Source organism: Corvus hawaiiensis, chromosome 3 (assembly GCF_020740725.1).
Source record: "Corvus hawaiiensis isolate bCorHaw1 chromosome 3, bCorHaw1.pri.cur, whole genome shotgun sequence".
NCBI classification, from domain to species: Eukaryota; Metazoa; Chordata; class Aves; order Passeriformes; family Corvidae; genus Corvus; species Corvus hawaiiensis.
The window spans coordinates 81,448,564-81,465,636 of record NC_063215.1 but is presented as its reverse complement, the minus strand read 5'-3'; the positions used below and the strand labels follow the sequence as shown (position 1 = coordinate 81,465,636).

The following is a 17,073-nucleotide window of genomic DNA, read 5'->3' as shown; positions in this document are numbered from 1 at the left end:
ATAGAAGAGGTGCAAAAAGATTTTATCCAAGGAATGGTGTTTTAAGAAAAATTCATAGACTTTTATAGACAATATTTCCTTCCAAAATGCTTGGACTCTGCATGCTAGTGTACACATTTGTCAATTTGCTGTTCAGAAAGATTTATCTTCCCTCATCTCATACGTTGTTGAGGCTCTTTGGGAATTCATGCTTTGAATTCGGCTGACAAAGCAATCTTTTGCTTCAGGATTCAGTATTTTATGCTGCTTAGTGCTAACCACAGCTGTCCAAGGCCACATGGTAATTCTGGTCAAAAAAATTAATTGAATCGCATCAGCAGAATATTCCATGGACATTCATAATGAAATCCTGAACTTCATAAACTTCCTGGGAAAGTTTGCTTTCTGCCTAATTATCTCTAGTGCTCTTGTACTAACATACTATTTCACGTGTGATAGTGAACTGGTAAGAGAATACTACACAATATTATAGTGGAAAGCTATAGCTGTGGCTAAGTAGAGAAATTACAATGTTTTACTCAAATCCAGCTAATCCAAAGATCTCCCTCTCAGATGAACATAACCCTTCTCAAAATAAGACTGAAACCAGAAAAAGCTGAAGCAACAGGAGTGGAGTTTAGACCTGACTGATGATGTTAAGACAAGTAACCTGCACTGTGAATATGTTTAAAAGGTTATATTGAAAGTGCATTGATGTGTGATAGCTGTACCTAGAAATGCCCTTCAAAAATGTGTCCCTGGCTAAGTGTGTTTGCACAGCAAGAATAAGTTTCTGCCTCAAAGGGTTTTTAAACTAAATAAATAAGAAAGAAAAGCAATGGAAGTATGCAGAGAAGTGAGCATGTTCAAGATGTTGTAGCCAGGGCGCCAGAAATAATATCGGTAGTGTTTCTGAGTCCCAGCTCAGTGACTCAGTGAAGCACATCACCTGAAGAAATCTAAATTTCACATGCAAATACTTCTTGAAGGTCTAGCTGCATCTGGCTTTCTCATAGTATTTGCCTTGTTGATTTCAAAAGGCTACTTATATGAATAAGGTAAGACAGTCTAGCCCTAGAGTTTTCTAGTTTTTCATCTTGTTAGGCTGCTTATATCCTTTCTTTCTTCGATAGACTGATCATCAGATCTTCCCCATTAAGATACCTTGTGAAGGTTTTGAAAGTAGTAAGTCTTCATCAGACTCTTCTCACTTTTCTGTCACACTATTCTCCCTTTACACTCTCTATTCTTGTGTAAGTAATTGTATCAGTTTTCTGGTGACATGGGGAATCTCTCTCCTCTTTATTACAGAACTTCTTTCAGCATTACTGTTTCCCTACAAATAGTAATTTTCCTTTTCTAGTATTATTTCCTCCTGTTGCATTCCATATGTTTTAGATTATTTTCTCTCAGTATGTTAGCTTGTAAGACATGTTCTTTTTACGCATGGTTTTCCACCCATGATTTAGTTGTGTTACTGTTGATCTGTCTACGCTGTTATTTGTATCTCCTAACAAATTAGAATCATATTGTAGCATTTTTCTATACAATGGGGATTTTTAAGTCCTTAATCAGGAAACATGATGGCTTTGTATCTGATCTCATTGGCATATCAGATACTACTCCTTAATCTCCACCTTTGCCTTCTTCCTCCTTCCTCTTCCTCTTCCTAATTTTCTCTTACTTCTCTGTTGCTTCTTCAAAAAGCCACATACATGCAGACATCACTGTGCATGTTAAAAAAAATCATGTCTTGATCTGAACTCTTGTTTCCGTACTAGTCATGTCTTTTTTAAGGTAAGATCACCTGAAACTAATCTGTTCTGCCAAGGATTACTGTATCTACATTTACTCTAATTCATGCATTGGTCTGTCAGTCACAAGGTTTGTATTAACCCTTTATATTATCATAGCCCTGAGATGATAGGTTTTGTTGGATTTTTTGTTTCTGGGTTCTTTGGTGGAATTGAGCACCTGAATCAGTGCTCTGCACAGTCATAGATAATGAAAATCTTAGCAGAATCATCAATACTTGTCTTTCACTGAAAATAAGGCCACTAAGTAATGTCTATGGTGACTTACATGAAGTAAGAGTTTCACCTGTTAAATCTGTAGCAATTTTCTTGTGCTTCTGTAAAACTGCTGTAATGCCATGGGAAACAAAGTGTAGGGATCAAAACAATGCTTGTAGTGACCTGGAGAAAAGAGTCTGATCCCAAAGGTCATCCTTATTTTTATGTTTGTTCTAATGTAAAATAGTCAGGTGACCTAATGTAAAGTATTGCCTCTCCCTGTAAGCTCCGCTTTTCTGTAGTGTTCAACATAATAACCTTTCAAACATTCTGAAGCAAATAAAAGCAAAGGAAACTAATACCTAAGTATTCTGGCATCTCAAGCTTTAGTACAGACAGGAATATTTGTTAAGCAGCTACTGATTTATTTGCTAATTATTGCCCATAACTTCATCTCTTGGAAATGTTCTGGTCACTGGAAAGTAGAAGTTGAATGACAGGATGGCAGTAAGTATATTCACCACTACTGTGACCAGTCACAAGTACACTGCTTGTATTAAAGAGAAAGATGGGTTTGTGTTTAAAGATAAGAGCTGGAGTCAGACCTGGGTTCAGCTGATGACTGGATCACACAGGCCCACAGAACTCAGTGATGTCCCCACCTGTCCCCCAGGTGATTCTGCCACCTGCCCATTGAATGAAAGTGTTATTCTAGCAGCAGTAGCCATTCAGTGGTTGCCCAAGGGCATGTCAGCCTGGACCTCATGGCAGCACAGAAATTGGTGAGAGAAGAATGAAACAAGCCGTTTGAAGAGTGAGTACTAATGAGAATGGTGAGTTAATGAGCTCAGGGACACCACAGTGTTGCTGGGACTCCAAGTGGAATCACTGGATCTCCAAGTAGAATTAGCTCACACAGAGCTATCTCAGGCCTCTTACCCAATGCTGCAAAGGTCTGAGTGGTTAATCCTGGTCTTTTGCATCTCTGAACATTAAGGTTTGTCTGATTTGGCACTTTGGTGCCCATCAGGAGTGCATTTGTGGAATGGATCTCCTCACAGCCCTAGCTTGTGCACTTTGGCTTGCATCATGGAGAAGCTATGGAGTATGCAAAACAGCATTCTTCTGGATGAAGCCTAGCTGGGAGATTCTCCAAGAGCACACTTAATGCATTTGAACTGCTTATAAGCATTCAGTCCATGGGGGACACCAGTGCTGCGTGTGAAACACACAGTGTTGAGGCTGGACCCTCTGCAGTGTTTCATTCTGCAGATCCAGTTCTATTACACTGATCGCTAATATGGACATAGCCAAAAAATATCCTTGCTCCCTAGTTTGTGAGGTTTTGCTACAGCAAATGTGTTAAATCAGAAAAAAGTATCGAGATGACTTTATCAATGATGGAACTCTACAGATTTCACTGGCATAACATCTGGGATGATAGTTAACTGATGACAACATAAAATGTGGATCAAATCATTAATATAGGCAAAGCTGATAAAAATGATGGCTCTTTAATTATACATCACCTCAAGAGAGTGAAGTATCTTCCAGTAATAATTTATTAGCTAGTGAGTACTACATGGTACTTGTGAATACAGACATGTATATATATCTGTTAGTTAGAAAGCCTATAAATCTTACAAACTCTGTTATGGGAGTTATAAAACTACTGATAAAAAAATATTAAAGCCCTATTTACTAAAACAGAAACAATGTTTAGATATGAGTTTTGTAAATCCTGCTTATGACATTACTCATCCTCTCCTAGGAAGAAAAATCCTGAATGCAGCAAAAAGAGGTTTGATTGACCAAGTTACTTCATTTGGAGCAGATTCATGAGGAAGTTTGCATCCCTTCAATGAAGTGGCTTGGAGGATGGTAGGAACATGTTCAGTAGATCTGTGTCAGTACAGAGTCCACTTCCTTTGTCTCTCAGATATGTTGCCAAGAAATATATTCAGCATAAGAAACGAACTGTACAGCATTTGGGCATCTTGGCAAGCAGAGTAGCTTTAGACAATCTTTGCACCTTTTAGTGACACCCCAAAGGCTGGATAAGTGTTTGATTTAATTTAGGCAGCACTGTCTTTAGTTTTCTAAGCATTGTATGGCATTTAACCCTCTTTGACTTTATTCCTTCTGACCTCAGAGTGCTTCTTGTGCTTTGAAAGAGATCTGAGAGGAAAAGTTTTATGGTTGCCTCTCTGTATTGTTCAGGGAGTTCTTCCCTAGAGGAACACAAGAATTTTAGTCTCTTTATACCAGAGATGGCAGTTTGATTTGTTCTGACTCTTGCATTAGAAAACCTTACCTCCTAATCATTAAGATATTGGCCACATTAAACACCTCTGCTGTTTATTAGATGCATATTCCAGTGGTCCTTACCAGGCAGTCTCAGAGGATATGGTGGAGAATGATCATCTTTTTATGTTTTATTCCAGGATTATTTAATGAAACCTATGGTCTTTTTTTTTTTTTTTTTTTTTTGCATTTCTGTCTTTATAAAAGCCTGTTAGTTTTCTGTCTTCTTACATTCTATGGCTTTTCCACAAATGCTTCCTCAAGTGGGGAGAAAATATTTCCTGGGTGTAAGTTTTCAGGTTTGTTAGTACTGTGTGGAACTAGACAAGGATGTTCTACTTGGCCTCATAGAAAAGTCCTTAAAGTTTAAATTTAATTGTGACCTGAAATTAGAAAACATCTGAGAAAAACAAAAGCAACCAACCTTACCCAAAAGGATAATTTAGTGTTAGCACTGCATCCTGTCTTCCCAAATACTTCTACAGCCCACTGCTTTGCTCTCCCTCTCAGCTGGCCTATAATTCTCTGTTTTATTAAAGAGGGCTTTGCTGTCACTTTCCTGCATTTTTTCTCATTCTCAGGCACTTCCTTGAGCTTTTAGCACTGCATTTCAAGCTCCAGATCAGATCCTGCTTTTGCATACATCTCAGTGAGGGGATTATGGCCCCCTCTCCCTTCCTCAACCACTATAGCTTTATGAGCAGTGCTGTGTTTCAGTAGAGAAGCTGGGTCCTATACAGGGCTGCTCTCATCACACTGTTGCTACCAGGGCAGGTGGTACTGTGACCTGATGGAGTTCGACAGATTTTGTATCCGTGTTGCTAACAATGTAAAGGGCAAAAAGCAAGGATAATTTGGACACAAGTGTACTGAATTCTCTACTTGTATATCATGCAAGCACACCCAAATTTCAGATTCAAGAAATATATCACACGTTTCCACAGGAGATCACCTTAGGCATGAATTGTACTTTGTCTTCTTGTGAATTACAAAACAAGCCCCTTGCAAATGCAGATAGGATGGCAGTAAATAAGATAATTCAGCAAAACCTAATTCATAAAAATGTAAATGTGTACTCCCTTCCCTGTGGCAATATATTCCAATGTTTAAATCAAGCTTCATGTTTCTTTTAAACAAGTCTTTAAACCTACCTTATTGGAAAAGTTATTCAAAAGTTTGAAAATATCCTCTATCACATTATTTATGAACTCAAAATATTTTTCCAGGACCATAAATTATTTCTAAGCTTGTTTCCCCAGGAGTCCCATTATGAAATGAGCTTTAAAGCTACAGTTGGAAGGTGAATTTAATACCAGTCATATAAAATATAAAGTTCCAGCCCTGCAAACGCATCTATGTCTGACTTTAGGCTGCTGAATTTTTCTACTGACTCAGTGGAGGTACTCCCACTAAAGTTAAGTACATCTATTAAGTGTTTGAAGGCCTGGATCTGAAAGTACCACAATAATAATCATAAGTAAATATTTGTACAGCCTTTCCTTTCTCTAAATGTTTAATTCTTTGAGCATCTTTAAGATTCCTAGCTAAGAAGTTTGTTTTGCAATATTAAAAGTTTTGGAGCAAACCCAAAAGCTGCAGACCTTGCCAATTTTGATTTACATGGGTATCAGTGATTTCTGGGTACTTCAGTTCTGGTTTGTATTCCTTCAATTTAAGATTAGTATGCTGTGTTCAACTTAATACAGACTAAGAAAATTTAGGATCTTCAGTTACAGCATTATGAAATATAAAAGTGTTGGTCTCGGGCTTGATTGAAACCAGAAACTGGACAAATAGCTGCTTATTTGGAAATTCTTAAAGGTAGGTCAAATATAGAAAAAAATAAGTTTGTTTTGGAGAGAACAATGTTTCCAACTTGTCTAGGCTAGAAAACCAGACTTTGACTGAAAACATGTAAATTCTTCTATAGAAAGAAATTTGCAGTTAAATAAGTGTAAACACAATTTGACACCTTTTTAAGTGTGTTTGTCAGCACGAGTCTGCATTTCAACTGTAACTACCAAACTGTGTTTTAAATATGGACTGTTCTTCTGATCAGAGCCAAAAGGAGACAAGAGGGAGGAAAGTGAATCCTACAGGCACACAAACTTCCCAGCAATTGTCCTTCATAAGGTTCATTGTAAGTCAGAACTGTTGCATGTTACGTGTTCAATAGGTTTAGAAATAAGTACTCTTTTATTATATATTCCATATTTTCTTGTATTTTGCCAGTGCACATGTGATGGACACAGCCCATCAGCATGAGCATTTCAGAGACTGACAGAAGTTCACTGTAGATGTGCTTAAAACGTCTACAGCTTTTGTGGAAGGAAAGCATCCACTTTGCAAGCAAGTACATGGTAAGAGAATTGAAAGCAAGTACCAAGCTTGCTGCTGTGGTCCCAGCTGCATTCACAGGTAAATCAGTATCAGCTTTTGTAGAAAGTGCTCTGCAAACACCGAGGTGGAGCATATTTCGAAAGCGGTGTATAGAGGACCTACAGATCTGTCAAAATGTCCTTTCCAATGCTAGAGATATGTGTGAATGAGGGCTTCTTAATACGAAAGTGGTGAGAGAAGTATCTTATTTTCACATTTTGGGGGGTGGGAAGTATGGTAGTGGCAAATGAAGCAACTTCTTTTGGAATAAAAGTAATTCTGATGGCAACAAGAAGCATTCATGTACATGTGGAGGCAAGCGTGGCTGTCAGTAGGTGGAAGTTAGCTGTGCACATCTGGGCAGCATGCACTGACAATCACCAGGGGTCAGAGAGGTCATTATAATAGGAATTCCACCTCAGATTAATTTGCTGAGTGTAACTGATGCACAAATATGAGGAAGGAATGGAATTTTAATGCAAAAATTATCCATTAAAATCACAGCGTAAATTTGTGAGCATTTGCAGTATGTTATTTGTTATCTTTACTTTTAAGTAAACTTGCACTTCAGCTCAACACATAAACCTCCAAAAGATCTCAGAATTTTTTTAATAATAATCCTGTATTTTAAATGGCAGTAGGAAAGTTAAACAAAACATAAGCAGAGGAGATACTGCATGACTCCTATTATATGAATTCTAACATCAATTAAATCAAGCTCAACTACCACATTTGGGGTTTGCAATAAAGAGGAAAGAAAATATCCATTTGGACAAATCTAGTTATTACCCCATTCTTAAAAAAAAGCAAACCAAAACCAAAGCAAATAGAACCACATCCCACAGTTGCCATGATTTTGTGACAAAAACCTGCTTCAAAGCTACTCTAATAATAGAATGAATTGTCATAAAACACTTTTACTCAGCGAAGAATTCCCAGCTTCCTGAAGCATGCAAATGCCAGTTAACTTCAAATGTCCCCAAGTCTCCTAATACAATATTGTATAAAAATCTCCCTTCCCCTGGCACACCGCTGCTCCTCCCTGCCTGGGTTGTGCACATAAGTTGAGAATGGGTCTGATGGAGGCCCTGGTTTAGATTATTTGTATCTTTTCATCAGGCTTCTAGAAAGAGTCTTGTTTCTATGACCGTACCCAGGGTTGTAGTAGTAGACAAAAAGAGAAAAAAACCCAGCACACAAGTCAGGAAAAGCTAGGGTCGACAAAAGTCTTCCTTCTTCCTTACTCACCTTTTCCATACTGAGTTTTATTATACCCCAAGATTGGCTTCCTTTCCAAATATAAAAATACAGGACAAACACTAGGATGCCTTGCGTGACTGAGGCTCAAAAAATACTGTCAAACCAACAGTCTGGGAAATAGCCAAACAAATGTCAGTTCTCCCAGTTTTGTTTCTTATAATTGAACCCAAACTATAAAAAGCTTGTACTAGTAACAAAATTCAATCTGCTAGAATAAAACCCTTCCTTGGAGCAAAAAACCTATCTTTTCTCCATCTCTCAAATTAATCTTTGCCAAGAAAGTATACATAGCCCAAAAGTTAAACAAGATATTTTTGTTCCTAGCTACCCACAAAAGAACATCCTTCAATATTGTTTTGGAAATACTGCAGCACAATTAAGATAGAGTGTAAATCATAGAAAGAATATTTCCTGTAGCCTTTAAAACATTCTAAAGCAGCCTGAGTGAAAGCAAAGCCCTTTACTGTTGCTTAATGCCAAGTGAGTATTCCTGTCCAAGAAACCAATTTATGATAAAGATCTCACAAAAAAAAAAAAGTTCTCTTGTGTTTCAAAGACAGAAAATATTACAATGCTTGCATATATTCTGTTTAAAACAAAACACCCAATAACTGCTAACAGGACTTCATGACCCACTGGGAAAGTAACAGCTTTGGGCCATGTTCAGATTCCAATTGCCCAAGTGACTTTAAAGTGGAAAAGAAATTTTGGGGCAAAGGAAGGAGAGTCATGAGAGAACAGTGAGCAGGGTACAAAGGCTTTTAATAACTAAGGGCCTCAAAAAGAAGATCCTTTATTTTAGTCTACTATGAGAAAAATGTGGGAAATGAAGAGAGCCCGCATTTTCTCCCCTCTTCACCCAGCCAGGTTGTCTGAAAGAGCTCTTGAAGACAGAGGAAATGGTTCAAAAGTCCTTTTGTGGAGGACCTTGATCTCCTGACATGTATCAGATTGCACACTGGCTCAGCTTATTAACACACAAGCAAACCCATGTTTGCGCTGAAGTCAGTAGTCAGTTTCCCACTTAATTCCCTGACATTATCAAAGGTACTTCAGGAGTTTATCTCAAGATATTTGGTAGACACAGAAGGTTTCCATTCAGACTCTGTAAATTCTTGCTTCTTGTCTGAGCATTTGTTCTCAGAACTGGCTTAGTAGATACACATATCTCCCCTTTGATAATGAAGACTTATGAAATGCCACTGGAACATTCTCATTTCTGGCCTTTGCTTATGTGGAAGTCTGAATCATCATCAGTCTGAGGCAAGGAAATACCATGTGAGTAAATAGCTGCACTGGATCCATAGAAAGAATGAGGTCAAAGGGTTGACATACCTTTTAATAGTTTAGAAAGTGCATGCACATTATTATGCCATTGTTTTTCAGCTGAGGTAGTTACAGAGACAAAAGCAAAAAAACCCAAAACACAAACACAGAAGAAAAACCCCAACAACCTCTGGATAAAAGAAGTTATTGCTGAAATTACATTATTTTTTCAATTTATGCAAGCTGATCAAGAGTGGATAGACCTTCATTTGTTACAAGTGGAGAAATAAGAAAATGAAGATAGACACAGTGTCTCCTCTACTCTATGTAACAGCCACTTGATGTTTTTAATAGTGTCATCTAAACAAGCAATAAAGTGATCAAAGTTCCAGTCTTTAAAAGTGATCAGTATAGAAACAACATTAATGACACAGGGATTCTTCAAATAAATGTCCAGAAATTACAAGTTTAGTAAACACAGATGCTCTAAGTTAAGTGCTCTGGTGCTAGTACACTTGGAAGCTGGACAGCTGAGACATAATTTAGAAAAGTATTCATAGCTAGATTCCAGACATTTTGAAATGCAATCTGTCCTGTACTTACATTTGTATCCAAACATTGCTAACAGTGATTTTAAAAAGATGTATAAACTATGTAAGATTAAGTAGATTCAAATGGAAATTGCTCAGAACCCCATAAAGAAATTACCGTGTTAGAGACTCTCTTTCATTGTCTTGTAGTGAACTACATTTTATGTAAAATAGCACATTTCTTTTCCTGATTCTTGAAGTGGGGTGTCAGGAAAGGCACAACTTATGCAGGCAATGCAAATATTGATAATCTTGTATTTTAAAGGAAACAAAAATTTTTTCCCTTAGGAGGAGAGAAAGCAGGAAACCGTGACATAAAGTGGAAAGCATGTAACATGGGTTAGATGAACTAATCTGATCAAAATAAAGTTCCCAGAAGCTCTAACTAACATAATTTTCAAGAGTATTATGCTGATTTCTTTGGGTTAACAATGCTTATTCATTTTGGGCCTGAGATTATCAATTAACTTTGAGGGACTGACTCCTGATTAACTCAGCTGTGAGACTACAATCCATCTCTCTATACTTCTAGTTATGCCTCTGAGTACTGATGGCATCTAAATGTGAAGAGAAATAGGAAGCTACTATTAAATTAGTTTGACAAATGATAGTATAATAGAGTCCATAACTATTCAAAAAACCCTACCAATATTCCTATGAAGAATAATACTTTTTTCAGATGACATATGTGTCGTGACATCTAGTGTCAGGAGACTTTGAAACATAACCACAGCTGAACACATCTGAAATAAGGATCATGTCAGTTATGTCTTCTGAAGAAAAATATACCAGTGAGACAGCTCTGAAATTGTTTCTGCAAAATATCAAACATTGTCAGCCTAATCCAGCAAAATCTTCAGGGATGGAATTAAAAATAAATAATAAATAGTAAATTATTAAGGTCACTGAAATCAACGGGGCTGGTCTAATAATGGGCAGCAAGGTCAGCACCTTGCAGTTTGATGTCCCCAATGAGAACAATAAATGCCAAAGTCAATGTTCACTTTCTAATCCAACCACTCTTTCCTTTGTTTTCTTCTATAGTAGAGCTGAAGGAGGCTATAGGTGTCCATGATACTTGTAAGCAACACAGCTTTTCTTTGTCACTGCTTTCAACTCCAAGAAACCTGAGAAATTACATTTGCTGCCCTAGAAATTCTCTGCAATCACAGCCACTTTCCAATACCAGCCCATTTTTCTGAATGTAATGTATTAAAGTATCCAGTGTGAGTAGCTGCCTGTATACCTTCATGTGCCTTGCAGCATGAAAAATACGGGGAAGCTGTGCAATCTGAGGATGGAAAATAGCTTGCTCGAATAACTCAATGCCACTTTACTTGTTGTATGTGCTATAACTCAGCTTATATATGTTCTTACCTTTTCTTAATCAACTCCTTCACCAACTTCAGCTTGAAATTGAGCCCCAATTGGAAAAAAAGAAAAACAAAAGAATAAACAGACCAGTGACCCGAAACCTGCATGGAAGTGTTGTTTTTAGCAGTAAGGCATACTCAGTCTTCAACCTCAAGACCCAAAAGCCTCTTTTCTCTTGCTGTTCTTCAGGCTCTTCACTGCTTGGTTTCTTGTCCCATCTTGCTCCCTGGACAGATGCCTGGGGAACTGATGAAGACATCATGATGCTTTTCAGCCAGTCCTTTGAACTTGTGTCATAGCTGAGTCATTAGGCTTACAATATCAAGAGCTTGTTTTCATCCATAGAGAAAAGGGCTGAATTTATCCTAAAACCCTTCTCATAAACACTGCTTGGTAGATTATTTTTCTATTTATCAGGAAAGCAGCATTACAGGACATGATCCCACCACCCTTGAAACTGTAATTTCTTACTACTGTTTATCATAGTACGGCATTTTCATAACCAGTTAGTTCAACACTAGCCATTTAAAAATAGCTGCTCTTCTATTTTCCAGGGGCACAGCTGTCTCACATCAGAAAGGCTATTTTGTGAGAGGTTTCAGTTGCTCTGGCAACAGCCTTTGACAAGTTCTGTCTGTGAGGCTGCAGAGAAGGGAAACTCCTCAGAGGAGAGGTCCATCCCTTCCCACTGATGCTCTGACTTGGCCATACAAACAGTACCATGTCTCTGAGAGACGTGTAAATGCATATTAAAGAGGAGGACATTCCCCTGACTGTCACTGAGTACTTCAGGGAAAGGAACTTATGGAATAAATACACTGCCTAAGAGTTAATTGGTTCTGATTCAACCACATGCAATACATGCAGAAACAGAACTGGGTTGTTATGCATGCTCTTGTCTGAAAATGCCACTTTAGAAATGGTGGTAATACAGCTGCCAGGCTCACTATTGTCTTCATATGAATACCATCAGAGCTGAAGGGTACACAGAATGTCAATAATAATCAGATTTTGAAGAGGTAATATCATGCATATTTATTGTTTGCAATTTTTGCTATCAGAAAAGTTAATGTTTCTTGACATTTTCTTTCAATTTTTTTTAGGCAAAATGATAATTATGCATATGTATTACAGTATGTCAGTACAATGTAATTTATTTGCAATTGAGGCAGAAAAATATTTTTTTCTACTAATTACTCTTAGCTTTGGACAGTATCTCTGTAAATTTGCTTCTTCTATCATGATCATGCCACATTAGAGCCCTCCAGACCACTTTTTTTTCTTTGGATTTTGGGTTATCAAAATTGTTTATTTATGGAGCCTCTTGCTACTGAAGTCCAGGGAGCTTCTGAAAAGAGGGCCTTGAGTTAGCCCCTTCAGGTGTATGGGTGCAGTCCCTATGCTTCTAAAAGTATTGCCCAAAGATTAGGTGTAACAATCCTTAAAGATTATACAAAAGCCAGTTTGGGCTAGGTGACTGTACAAACAAGAGAATTGAGATTCTCTCAATTTTTCATTGTATTTCAGCTGTTGACACAGTCAGGAAGCAGCTATCTTAAGAATATTCGAGCTCTCAGGGCTTAGAACATATCCACAGGATTTTGGTGTCACCTATTAAAGTAAGTATCGAGATTAAAGAACATGAGGTTATCCTTATGCTCTTGTCTAACAGCACTAAGCTGCAAAATTAGTTCTTGGCTGGGTGGCAAATTTGGGATCAGGAAAAAAAATCAGGGAATTTAGTAAGGAATCTATGGCTGTCTAATATCTGTCAAGGTGACTCTACTTAAACAGTCAATAGCTTTATGACTGAAAGTTAAATGTAGAATGTAAGTAGCTATCATTTATCACTTTGTTTGATGTTGAATAGAAAGAAAATACGATAAATTCGACAGCAATGAGCAAAAATCTGCTTGCCATTTTCAAATCTGCTGCCTACCAGACTGTAGCTCCTGTCCTATATAGTTGCACAGAAGAGTTCATTTGGGATTGATAGCAGTGTGAGCCCACACCAGATGTTACAGCAATCCAGATCTTGCTTCTTAAGTAACATGATAAAAGGGGTTTTTTCCCTGTTCTAGGATTGTTTTCTTAACTTGCAGTAACATTTTCAAGTTCTTTTTGCTGCTGTCTTTCAATGAATTTTTCTCTTCTGTTTTACTGTGCTTTATGTTTCACAATAAAAATCATGTATCAAACATTCTTAAAAATGGAGGCAGATCCCCCAAAACTGAGACTGGCTTTCAAATAAAATTACAATCTAACAGTATTAATGGATTTATGGTTCTCTTTAAATGTTTCTTGCTATCAGCATTTTAACTCTGCATTTTAAAATTTTAATCCTCAAGACTGGAATGCTTGAAATTTTTGTCACATTTTTTCAGTATGAAAACACCTGCAGTCTTTCGGTATCCTTATTGTAGCATTTGAGAATCTCAGGGAACAGCAGCTATTGCAGGACTGTTGAAAAATTAAGAATTGAAAGCACTGATAATTGTCTTAATTTTATTAGTGCTGAATCCTTACAATTAGATTTCCAACAAGGAGCAAGAGTAGAAGTATAATACGGACATTGTCTCTAAATTTGCATATAAATGAGTGACACATTTACTTTATGATACACATGACTATAAAATCCTAATATAAATAATTCTAGCACTGCTGCTGTATAATCAAAGAAGTAAAGTAAGGAGCAGAAAGGAGGCCCTAACCCTGGGAAAAGATTAGTGCTGACAATGTCTTAGAGCACAGAAGCTATAATCAGTGCTGAAAACTGCTATATCCATTCTACCAGTAGATACCAGGGAGTTTGTTTTATTGATGTTCATAGCTCATCACTGCTTTCAACAGTGAATATGTGACAATTAAAAATCTCAAAGAACATGGCATTTATGGCAGGCGAAAAATGAAGTTTGCTTATTCATTGACTTAATTAGATGTAAATTGAAGGCTCCAACAAAGATTTTGACCCCACCCTGGGCTTCAGAAGCCCAGCTCACAAAGGGTTTTGCAGACTGCTGCTGTGAAAAATCAGGGAAAATGAGCTTCTTTTCAATAGGTTAAGGTCTTGCAAGGCCAGCAAGGATCTAATGAGTTTTTTAGAGGAGTCACTGACAATTGTAATGATACACCATGCTGAATGAAATTGAAGTCCTTCCAAATAAAATCATATGTGAGCTTCTAATTATTGGTACTATATGGATATGAAGGGATGAAATGAAGGATTTATAGAAAACATTGTTATTCCTTTTGTCTAAGGCCATCACAATAAAATCTGAATGTTCTTTTATATAATTTTCATATATTTCTTACAGTTCTGTTTAGTATCTTTAGTCTGATAACTGTTCCAGCAATGTAGAAATGAAACTAGGAGTTACACAATAGCAGAAGGTTTGTCTGTCTTTCATTGTTAGATTGCATATGCTCATAATGATTCTTTAATTATTCTCATCTTATTCTTACATGTGTACAGGCAGATTAAAACTGTAGAAATTATTATAATTTCTACATATATATTTCTACATATTTCTATTATAATTTTTGCCCTCTTGGGCAGCTGTACATCCTGTTTCTTGTCTCAGGAGCTTGGGGAGAAGCTGGTAGAGGGGCTTACAAAAAGAAGATGTTGCTTGATCTAAAAATATTGCTCATTTTAATTTCCTGAGGCTTCTAGCATCTCATTGAAATGTTAGAGAATCCAAATAAACAGAGACCTAATGGAGTGCTCAGTTCAGCCAAGTAAAACATAACCCTGTAACACTGTTCTTTGGAAGTCTTTTCTGGTGGATAATAGACAAATGAGCACCACCAAAACTTTCACTCTGTCTTTCCTCTCTCTTGCCTCTTTCTCCACTTCCAAACACTAGTTAGGACCTTGCTCAAAGCCCCCACCAGTGTCAGTGCCTCTTTTTGTCAGGTTGTTTGGAAATGAGAGCGGATTCCTTCCCAAGCAGACTAATGGCACACACAACAGAGAGCTTTTGGCACTGGGTTTTCACTTGTGCCCAATCCCACATCCCAGTTTTGCTTTAGAAGGTATTAAGGAGCTGCTGGGAACACACTAACGTTCAGCACTGTGGCTGGCCAGCAAATCAAACCAAATGGAGTCATTTATTCAATACTGCAGATATGCTGACCAAAAATAGGCTTAGTGGTCACTTGCATTGTCTTCCCCAAATGCCTCTTGTTACCACTGTGTGGTAATTACTCACTAAAGTGAGTAATAAGCCACATTCATTGTTCTTCTTTGTGTTTGGGAATAAAAATTTTTATGTTGTAAGGCATTATATGTAGATGATTAAAACTGTTCACACCAGCCTGCAGGGAGAATTTCGGTCAGGATGAGTAACTAATTAACTCTGCACTACTCAGAATCTTCAGGAAGTTTCAGGGTATTTTTCCACATTAGAATACACATTTCACATGTGGAAACCTCAGACAGATTGTTGGTTTGCTGATATGAAATACTCTTTCTCAAGTATAATTTTATCTGTATTTGAAGGCAATTTTACACCTCTAAAATGGCACCTCAGGAAGACATGGTGAATGGGGTGGAGAACAGGGTTCTCCCCTCCATCACCAGCAAGCAGTCTACTCTGGCACAGTCTGGATGTGGGACACTGGGTTATCCCTGGTGCTGCATGACTGTGCTGACCAGCTGTAGTCACAAGGCTAACCTCTTCTCCTCTTTTCTTCCATTATTTCTTATCAGCCATTCCTGCTATGGCTGTTCTGATACAACATTATTCCCTGTCTTCTTTCAGACTTCTCAGAGGTACCACCAATATACTGTTCTGGGAACACAAAAGGTGGGGGAGCTGTGGTAGGAGAACAAAGAATGAAAACTAACAAGAAGACAAAAACCCCTCCATACGTTCTCTCTTGCCCAACAAATTTATGCCTCCTAAGTGTGAGGCAGCCATGGCTTTAATGGAATATGGTCCACCAGAAACTGCAAGTTTAGTGCAGTTTTAGGTTTTTTTCTAGTTTAGTTAGGTTGTCTATTTTTTCTGTCTCCCCAGTTAACTCTAATTTAAACAAACCTGTGTGTAGTGTTGTCTCTGGGAACAGCATCAGTTCTGTTGAGTTCCACTAGTGGAAAATAAGAAACAGGGGTATATGGAAACTTTGATGGTCGAAATGAGAAAGGAGAAGACAAGAATTCACGTTTTTAACAATGTTCCTTTTCCCAAGAACTTGTCAGTAAAGGAGATGTTTGAGAAAAAGTTTCATGCCTTGTTTGTTTTAACAAAGGTGTACTGTACCAGTAGAAGTTCATGCAGTGTTTACAGTGGAGAGAAACTGAAAACGGTCTTGCTCTTCAAACCTAAATACTCTTTAGCATCTTTGCTTATTAAAATTATCCAAGAGTAAGAGCCTATTAGAGTTACGCTCCTGTGGCTCACAGTTTCTGGTACCAATGCTAATTCATTTGCAAGGGAAAAAATGAGGATTAATATCACTGAGGTGAACAGCTCTATTTTGACTAAAAAGGAATATCAGAACTGAAGGCATCGTACAAACTTTCTAAAATTTAGCTAGGCTATATAAAGGCAGGAATTTCAAGAAAGAGGTCCAGAAAACCTACTGCCTCAAAATATATAATCTTGAAAGTACTTAGAGATCAGAAGTTAGTTTGATACCTAAAAGCAGATACCATGCATGTTCAGAAACAACCTAATCTGGGGGTGTAGGTGTTGTTACCTAGCTCTTCATGCCTCTTTACCTATGACCCCTCACAGACCTGCTCTGAAAAATATGCTCAAAGGATGTCTACTATGGCACATGTTCAGTTTCTAAAGAGAGGGCTGTGCTACTGGGCCATGACAGGAACTTGGGGAGAAATAGTGCCTTGTCACTTGGAGCAAGAAAGGAAAGGTGTTCATTCTTCCCCCTTGTTCAAAGCACTC

General features: G+C 37.7%; 2 long non-coding RNA genes across 5 annotated transcripts in view; one reads left to right on the top strand and one right to left on the bottom strand.

Annotated features, from left to right (window-relative positions):
* LOC125322914 overlaps positions 1-17,073 on the bottom strand; it is a 78,232-nt gene that overhangs the window by 27,717 nt on the left and 33,442 nt on the right. The gene's annotated exons all lie outside the window — the stretch shown is intronic.
* LOC125322915 lies at positions 911-3,968 on the top strand. 2 transcript variants are annotated; one of them, XR_007202274.1, is made up of 3 exons: positions 911-1,037; positions 2,665-2,805; positions 3,763-3,968. It is a non-coding gene; the product is annotated as an uncharacterized LOC125322915 (long non-coding RNA). The 2 variants fall into 2 exon arrangements; XR_007202273.1 differs by having other exon boundaries at positions 2,665-2,824.